Source organism: Arachis stenosperma, chromosome 5 (assembly GCF_014773155.1).
Source record: "Arachis stenosperma cultivar V10309 chromosome 5, arast.V10309.gnm1.PFL2, whole genome shotgun sequence".
Taxonomy (NCBI): Eukaryota; Viridiplantae; Streptophyta; class Magnoliopsida; order Fabales; family Fabaceae; genus Arachis; species Arachis stenosperma.
In genome coordinates this window covers 76262342-76271694 of record NC_080381.1, presented here as the reverse complement: position 1 = coordinate 76271694, position 9353 = coordinate 76262342, and the positions used below count along the sequence as shown (strand labels likewise).

The following is a 9353-nucleotide window of genomic DNA, read 5'->3' as shown; positions in this document are numbered from 1 at the left end:
CGATACTGCCCTTGTGGAGGGCAGGGCAAGGTTCTCTTCTTCTTGGTTCCAAGGCACAATTTTGTGCTCTGCCCTTGTAGTGGGCAGGGCAGAGTTGCCTTCCTTGCTTGGTTCCCTTATGTTGCCCTCCTAGAGGGCAGTGTGCCCTTGTGGAGGGCAATGTTTGCCTCCCCCTTTGCATGCGGCACACTTCCTCTTGCTTTGACCACACTTTCCTTTCCTTGGGCTACACTTCTTAGGCCACGCTTTTCCTTTTCTTTTCTTTTCTTCACCTACAATAAACCAAAACAACCACTCAAAGTATCACTAAATTCAAGAGGTTTATAAATCAATTAAAATTCAATTAAAATTAGCTTAAACCTCATGGATTAACATTAATTTCATGGTGGTTGCTTGATTTAAAGAAGTTGTGCATTTTCACTCCAAATCACTTACTTAAGAAGCAAGAAAGTGCATAAAGACTAACAAAACAAGTGAAATTAGCTTAAAAAATGGGTATATGATGACTTGTCATCAGGCCTCTTCCATGAAGGATTTTGTGGCATGAATCGGGATCCTCTGAACTGTTCGGAAAATAGCCGCACCCATATGTGCCATTTTCACACTACTTTTGGTGATAAAATCCAGGTGCTGAAGAAGAGACACGTCGTCCATGGAGAGCCCACCATAGGGGGCAATTTGCTGGTCAAAAAACTCGATAGCATAAAAATCCGGGGCATCTAGGTTAAAGGGCTCGGATGTTTTTTGCTTTTTTAAAGAATGAGCACCAGAAGCAATGGCAGAAGTCTGTGGAGGATCGACCTGACGAAACTGAGGAGTAGGAATTGCTTTCCTCGGCCCGGAAAAACTCGGCACAAGAGGCTTCACTGGAACCTGAGAAGATCCCTCTCCGGCCACTTTAGCCAAGATGTTCAGAGCAGTGATGACAAGTCATCATATACCTATTTTTCAAGCTAAATTTCACTTGTTTCACTAGGTTTTATGCACTTTCTTGCATTATAAGTAAGTAATTTGCAATGAAAATGCATGACATCTTTAAATCAAACAACCACCATTTAATTGATGCTAAATCATGAGGTATGGGCTAAAATTAATTGATTTTTAATGATTTATAAACCTTGTGAATTTGGTGATACTTTGAGTGGTTGTTTTGATTTCTTGTAGGTGAAGAAAAGAAGAAAAGAAGAAAGCGTGGCTTAAGAAGTATGGCTCAAGGAAAAGAAAAAGTGTGGCAAAGAAAGGAGGAAGTGTGGCGCATAAAACCTTGAAGCTCACTCCAAGAGCACAATGCTCACTAAGTAAGCGCTACACTCACTCCCATGGGACCAAGGCACAATGCTCTGCTCACTTTGTGAGCTGAGCACAATAGGAAGCCAAGAAACAAGGAAAAGAAAAAAACAATGCTCAGCTCACCAAGTGTGCATTGTCGAAAGCCTTGAGGAATAATTCAAAGAAAACAAGTTGCAAGTGCATGCCCCAAGACTTGAACCCATGACCAAGGGGGATGAGGGAGGCGCTACTTACAAGGAAAATAAGCCAAAAATGGCCAAAATGCATTCCCCAAGGTTCGAACCCCACACCTTGAGGAAGCAAGGAAGCAAGGCACCACAAGAAAACCAAGGAAAAGCTTCAGCGCATGCTTCCCATGGGTTTCGAACCAAGGACCTTCCCTTGGAAGAGCCAATGCTCAGCTCACTTAGTGAGCAAAGCGCTACTCATGGTGCACCACACAAACATTTGACATGGGCCAGGGAAGACAAGCGCGCAAGGTGTGCACACAAGGCCTCAATGCTCAGCTCAACTTGTGAGCTGAGCATTCCCCTGATGCATTGCACGCTACAAAGGATCCCCACATAAGCTCCAATGCTCTGCTCACCTTGTGAGCTGAGCATCCTCCTGGGAGCAAATTTTCACATGGGCCAAAATTCAACTAAAATCCAATTTAATTCAATTCTTCTCCAAATTGAATCAAGGCCAACCAAACCCATTTATCCTCAAATCCAAAGAAAGCAAAGCCCACATCATCACTCAAAGGCACAAGAACAAGCTAGATTAGGAATTTTATTTTGTGAATTTTTAATTTCAATTTCATTTTATTTTCACTTTGTAAAGCCTATATAAGGCATCATTTTCATCTTTGTAAAAGGGGGGAGCCCCATTAGAGAATATTGGAGGGTAGCTCCATTAGAAAGCTCTCTCTCTTTAGTTTTCATTTTCTATTTTTGAATTTTGGATTGAAGGGAGAAGGAATTCTGTTTCCCTCTTAGTCTAAGATTTCTCTTGGTTCTTCTTCTGCAAACTTTCACGTGAATTGTGATTTGAATCAAAGTTCTCTTCATTGCTTTCATCATTAAATTCCTGCATCTTCTCTGTTGGATCAAGGAAGGATTGGAGATCTAGACTTGTTTTCTAGTCTCCTCCACCCCTGAGATCTTCAACACCCTTTTAAATTGCTGCAAATTAAGCATTGCTTTTCTGTTTTAATCTTTCAAGCGTTTTTACTTTCTGTTGCATTGCTTCCAATTTACATTTCCTGCAAGTGCTCTAAGTTCTTGTTCACTGCAATTTTACTTCTCTGCTTACATTGTTCCCAATTTATTCTTCCTGTACTTTTGTTCCTCTGAAATTTACATTTGAGTTGCTGTGAGCTTGATTTAAATTTTCCTGCACTTTAAGCTTCCTGTTACTTGTTCTCAAGATCTCCTTGATTGCTTCCTTCGTTGCCCTCTTTAATTTCCAGCACCCAACCCCCTTTACATTTGATGCAATTTACATTTCTTGCAATTTAAGTTTCAGCTATTTTACTTTCTTGCACTTTAAGTTTCTGCTATTTTACTTTCTGCACTTTAATTTTCCTTGCTATTTACATTCTGCTGCAACAATTCTCACTCACCAATGTTTGCTTGACTAAACTAATCACTCACTAAAGTTGCTTGATCCATCAATCCCTGTGGGATCGACCTCACTCTAAGTGAGTTTTACTACTTGATGCGACCCGGTACACTTGCCGGTGAGTTTTGTGTCGGATCGTTTTCCGCACATCAAGCAGCAGTTGCCTTCTTTGCCCATTTAAAGGCCTTCATGGAGTCATTGTTCTTTGACATCTCTGCAAATACAGAATTAGCCACAGCAAAGAGTTACAGTCACAATAAGAGGAAGAAAAAATTAAGAAACAAGTGAAAAAACAAGTCAGACAAGTACCGAAAACGGCCCGAACCAAGGACGGGTCATTCAAAAACCTTTTTGTATCAAGATGGGGTGGTGCCCCCCATAGATCTTCAAGAATAACAACAAAGGCACGCTCAACATCATCAAGCATCTCCCAGGTATAGCGAGACACTCTCACATCCCTCTGCCACTCTAAAGGGAAAGAAGGCTCATCATTTTCATCAAGAAAAAAAGGGTGGGCCCCCTCGACAGCACGAACCTTAAAGAAGTAATTCTTGAAGTCCTTAAAGGACTCATCATACATAGTAAAAACTTTATGACCCTGGGCGGACCTGAAAGAAATCCAGGAAGCTTTCTTTTTTGAAGAACCGCCAGGCTTGGCAGAAACAAACAAATAAAGAAAAAGAGTCTAAGAGGGTGTTACATATAATTATCGGCAGAGAAGATGAAAAATTTTAATAAAACCCCAGGAATTTGGGTGAAGCTGGGTGGGGCAATATTACACGACCACAACAGGTCGGTCTCAATAGCAGTAAAAGGAAAAGTAACGTTCAACTGACTGAAGAAGTATTCATAGGCATAGAAGAAGGGACGCTCCCTCTCAATGGAAGTCGGAAAACAAACTCTCTCATCAGAATCAGGAGCAACAAGCTCGTAATCCTCCTCACGGGCACTGTTACCACAAATCTTATGGTGCCTCCTCGGCTTTGTGCAAAATTCAGCATCCACAACAGAAACACACAACAAAACAAGGGAGTCCAGCCAATCGGACATCCCCTCGGGAACCCTGGAAGACATCTCTACAATGTTATTGTGAGAAGACATGAGGCCAACTAATCCTACAAGTAAGAAAAGAAGATGGGGTTACTAAAAACATCTCGGACAAGGGAGAAAACAACTCAACACGATACAGGAGAACACACAGAAAAGAAAAACCCCAAGACTCAAACCAAAGTCCTGGGGCATCCTTTGGAGGCAATAATAAAGCAAGGTTTCTAGGAAAAATCTCCTTCTCGCATCCCAGCACCTCTCAAAACAAGAAAAGAAGGCTTCAAACAACAAGCATTTTCATCAAAGTAAAAAAGTCATAAAAAACATTGCCTTACAGTCTAAACCAGCAAAAACCATCCCCAAACATCAAGCACGCCAAGCAGAGACCATTAAAGATGCAACCTTTTTCAAGAGCAGACAAAAGCAACCTTCAGATAAAACGAGGAACAGACGCGGACAGCAGTATCAGAACAGAAATAACAAAGAACATGCAAAGCCCTAATAGCATCAAGCAAAAGCAAAAAGGATCATGCAGAAGATGGAGAAACTCCCAGAAAGCACATTTCAATAAATCTAGGGCACAATGGAAACAGAAAGATCCAAACTTTCTCAAAAAGGGAGGATCAAAATCAAAACCTCATCACAAAGCCAAAAACAAAGAAAAAGCACGAAATGGGAGTAACCTGGAGACGAAAGAAGCTTCGAGAAAGAAAAACGGAGGTGCAGAATGAAAGTTGCCCCAAAAATCGCCAAGCGACACGCAACTCAAGGAAGCAGAAGCACAAGCGAAAGACAGAGAGCGAAAAGAGCAGTGAAAGAAGTTGCGAAGAGGTTACAAGGAAAGCAAAAGAAGAAAAATCGTTTCTAAGTTTTCAAAATTAAAAACAAAAAGAAACGGGTAATTAATGCTAAGAGTTAAACCCTCGCACGTTCCCGAAAAAAGCGCTGATATAAAAGCGCGCACTTGCAGAGGAAACCTTCTACATTCAAAAGCTGCTACAAAGGAATCGACAAAATGCTTGAGTTCGGCTTCACCAAAGAAGGACCGAAGTCCAGGACTCGACCTCAACAAAAAGACCGAGCTCAAGCAGGAGCACAGTTCATACCCTGGGTCGAGTTGTCCGACCTGGGATGTTCGACAGACAATGCGACCGACCTCTTCAGGTCAGAACAATCCGACCTCTCCTTAAAAGAGCTCGGCCATGTCACAGGAAAGCCCAAAGAAGGGCCCAAATAGGGGAGCACGCCCCAAATCCTAAGGCAGCCCAAGCCTACGGAGAGAAGGGCGGTTCCCTTGAAGATAAGCTGACCTCACCCAAAAGATAAGATAAGATAAGATAAGATAACTAACTTATCTAAGAAGGTTACTCTACGCCATTATAAATACACTAGAGCACCCAGGTATAACTCATACTCTGATTCTACTCAATACCTGTTTGATACCCTTGCTAACTTAAGCATCAGAGTCCCTTGCAGGTACCCCCACCCCTTGGTGACAAGGGGTCAGCAGCATTCTCAGCTCCACAAGTCGGACACATCAATTCTGGCTGCTATACACCTGCCGGACACGTCGGCTCTGACCAGCACAAGAAGATCTCATCCGGGATCGACCTACAGTTTTAGGTAACCCTCGGAACAGTTTATTACTTGCTCAGATTAGGTAATTTTCTTTTTGTTTTATTTTCGAAAAAATTTTCAAAAATCTTTCAAAAATTTTTCCTTTTGTTTTCGAAAATTTTCTAAATTTTTAAAGAATGAATTCTAGAGTTTCATGGTAAATTGTTGAAGCCTGGCTTACTGTAAAGCCATATCCAAAATTCTTTTGGATTGAGGCTTCCAACCATCAGCATAGAGGCAAGTTAATTGGAATATCAGCTGTTGTATGCCTGATTTATATCCTGAAGCTGGCTGGCTATTAAGCCATGTTCAACCCTTGGATTGGAGCTTTAGGCTAACATTGAAAGATTCCTGGAATTCTTCTTAAAAAAAAATTTGAATTTCTTATTTTCTTTTTCCTATATGTTTTTCGAAAAAAATATAAAATAAAATACAAAAAATAATAAAATCAAAAGAATAAAAAATATTTTGTGTTTCTTGTTTGAGTCTTGAGTCAACTTTTAAGTTTGGTGTCAATTGCATTTTTCTAAAAATTTATGCATTTTTCGAAAATCCATGCATGTGTTCTTCATGATCTTCAAGTTGTTCTTGGTAAATCTTCTTGTTTGATCTTGATGTTTTCTTGTTTTGTATCTTTTGATGTTTTTCATGTGCATTTTTGCATTCATAGTGTCTAAGCATTGCAAATTTCTATGTTTGGTGTCTTGCATGTTTTCTTTGCATAAAAAATTTTTCAAAAATATGTTCTTCATCTTCATCATGATCTTCAAAGTGTTCTTGGTGTTCATCTTCACATTCATAGTGTTCTTGCATGCATCATGTGTTTTGATTCATAATTTTCATGTTGTGAGTCATTTTTTATGTTTTTCTCTCTCATAATTAAAAAATTAAAAAATAAAAAAATATATCTTTTCCTTTTTTTTTCTCTCAAAATTTCGAAAATTTGGGTTGACTTAGTCAAAAAAAAAATTTTAATATAATTGTTTCTTGTAAGTCAAGTCAAATTTTCAAATTTTAAAAATCTTATCTTTTCAAAACTTTTTTCAAAAATTAAATCTTTTTCATTTTTTCTTATTAATTTACGAAAATCCTTTAAAATATTCTTCAAAAATCTTTTTCTTAGTTTTATCTTTATTTTCGAAAATTATGCTAACAATTAATATGATTGATTCAAAAATTTGAAGTTTGTTACTTTCTTGTTAAGAAAGGTTCAATCTTTAAATTCTAGAATCATATCTTTTAGTTTCTTGTTAGTCAAGTAATTAATTTTAATTTTAAAAATTAAACCTTTTCCAACCATATTTTTTTAATCTTATATTTTTATCATATCTTTTTCAAAATTTTATCTTTTTTTTTTCAAAAATTTGATTTCAAATATCTTCTTATCTTCTTATCTTTTCAAAATTGACTTTCAAATCTTTTTCAACTATTTGACTTTTTGTTTATTTCTTATCTTTTTCAAAACCACCTAACAACTTTTCTCTCTCTAATTTTCGAAAATACCTCCCTCTTTTTCAAAAATTCTTTTTAATTAATTAATTGTTTTAAATTTTAATTTTAATTTTATTTCTTATCTTAATTTTCAAAAATCATTAACTCCTTTTCAAAATTATTTTCGAAAACTTCTGTCTCTCATCTTATTCTATTTATTTATTCATTTACTAACACTTCTCTTTATCTCAAATCTCTGCCCCTATCCTCACCCTTGTGTTTGGATTCTCCTTTCTTTATTCCCTTCTTCTTCTACTAACATAAAGGAATCTCTATACTGTGACATAGAGGATTCCTCTTCCTTTTCTGTTCTCTTCTTTCTCATATGAGCAGGAACAAAGAAAAAGGCATTCTTGTTGAAGCTGATCCAGAACCTGAAAGGACTCTGAAGAGGAAACTAAGAGAAGCTAAATTACAACAATCGAGAGATAACCTTGCTGAAATTTTCGAACAAGAAAAGGAGATGGCTGCCGAACCCAACAACAATAATGTAAGAAGGATGCTTGGTGATTATACTGCACCTACGTCCAAGTTTGATGGAAGAAGCATCTCAATTCCTGTCATTGGAGCAAACAATTTTGAGCTGAAACCTCAATTAGTTGCTCTAATGCAACAGAACTACAAGTTTCATGGACTTCCATCAGAAGATCCCTACCAGTTCTTGACTGAGTTCTTGCAGATCTGTGAGACTGTTAAGACTAATGGAGTATATCCTGAAGTCTACAAGCTCATGCTTTTCCCTTTTACTATAAGAGACAGAGCTAGAACATGGTTGGACTTTCAACCTAAAGATAGCCTGGACTCTTGGGATAAGCTGGTCACGGCCTTCTTGGATAATTTCTTTCCTCCTCAAAAGCTGAGCAACCTTAGAGTGGATGTTCAGACCTTCAAACAAAAAGATGGTGAATCCCTCTATGAAGCTTGGGAAAGATACAAGCAGATGACCAAAAGATGTCCTTCTGACATGTTTTCAGAATAGACCATGATAGATATATTCTATTATAGTCTATCTGAGTTCTCTAAGATGTCATTGGACCATTCTGTAGGTGGATCCATTCACCTAAAGAAAACGCCTGCAGAAGCTCAAGAACTTATTGACATAGTTGCAAATAACCAGTTCATGTACACTTCTGAGAGGAATTCCGTGAATAATGGGACGCCTCAAAGGAAGGGAGTTCTTGAAATTGATGCTCTGAATGCCATATTGGCTCAGAACAAAATGTTGACTCAGTAAGTCAACATGATTTCTTAAAGTCTGAATGGATGGCAAAATGCATCCAACAGTACTAAAGAGACATCTTCTGAAGTAGAAGCTTATGATCATGAGAATCCTGCAATGGCAGAGGTAAATTACATAGGTGAACCTTATGGAAACACCTATAATTCATCATGGAGAAATCATCCAAATTTCTCATGGAAGGATCAACAAAAGCCCCAACAAGGCTTTAATAATGGTGGAAGAAATAGGCTAAGCAATATCAAGCCTTATCCACCATCTTCTCAGCAACAGACAGAGAATTCTGAGTAGAGTACCTCTAACTTAGCAAATTTAGTCTTTGATCTGTCTAAGGCCACTTTAAGTTTCATGAGTAAGACAAGATCCTCTATCAGAAATTTGGAGGCACAAGTGGGCTAGCTGAGTAAGAAAGTAACTGAAACTCCTCCTAGTACTCTCCCAAGCAATACTGAAGAGAATCCAAAAAGAGAGTGCAAGGCCATTGACATAATCAAAATGGCCGAACCTAGGGAGGAAGTAGAGGACGTGAATCCCAATGAGGAAGACCTCATGGGACGTCTCTCAGGCAAGAAGGAGTCCCCTATTGAGGACCTAAAGGAAACTGAGGCTCATATATAGACCATATAGATTCTATTAAACCTCCTTCTGCCATTCATGAGCTCTGAAGACTATTCTTCCTCTGAAGAGGATGAAGATGTAACTGGAGAGCAAGTTGCTCAATATCTAGGAGCTATCATGAAGCTGAATGCCAAGTTGTTTGGTAATGAGACTTGGGAAGGTGAACCTTCCTTGCTCATTGGTGAACTAGATACCTGGGTTCGGCAAACTTTACCTCAAAAGAAACAAGATTTTGGTAAATTCGTAATACCCTGCACCATAGGCACCATGATCTTTGAAAAAGCTCTGTGTGACCTAGGGCCAGGCATAAATCTTATGCCACTCTTTGTAATGGAGAAGCTGGGGATCATTGAGGTACAGCCTGCCATATTTTCATTACAAATGGCAGACAAGTCAGTAAGACAAGCTTATGGATTGGTAGAGGACGTGTTGGTAAAGGTTGAAGGCCTTT

The 9353-nt window shown here is 38.6% G+C and overlaps 1 non-coding gene across 1 annotated transcript; it reads right to left on the bottom strand.

Moving 5' to 3' along the window:
• Positions 1 to 7909: 7909 nt before the first annotated feature.
• LOC130984652 (small nucleolar RNA R71) lies at positions 7910 to 8016 on the bottom strand. Its single transcript, XR_009088569.1, has one exon. It is a non-coding gene; the product is annotated as a small nucleolar RNA R71 (small nucleolar RNA).
• Positions 8017 to 9353: the final 1337 nt, after the last annotated feature.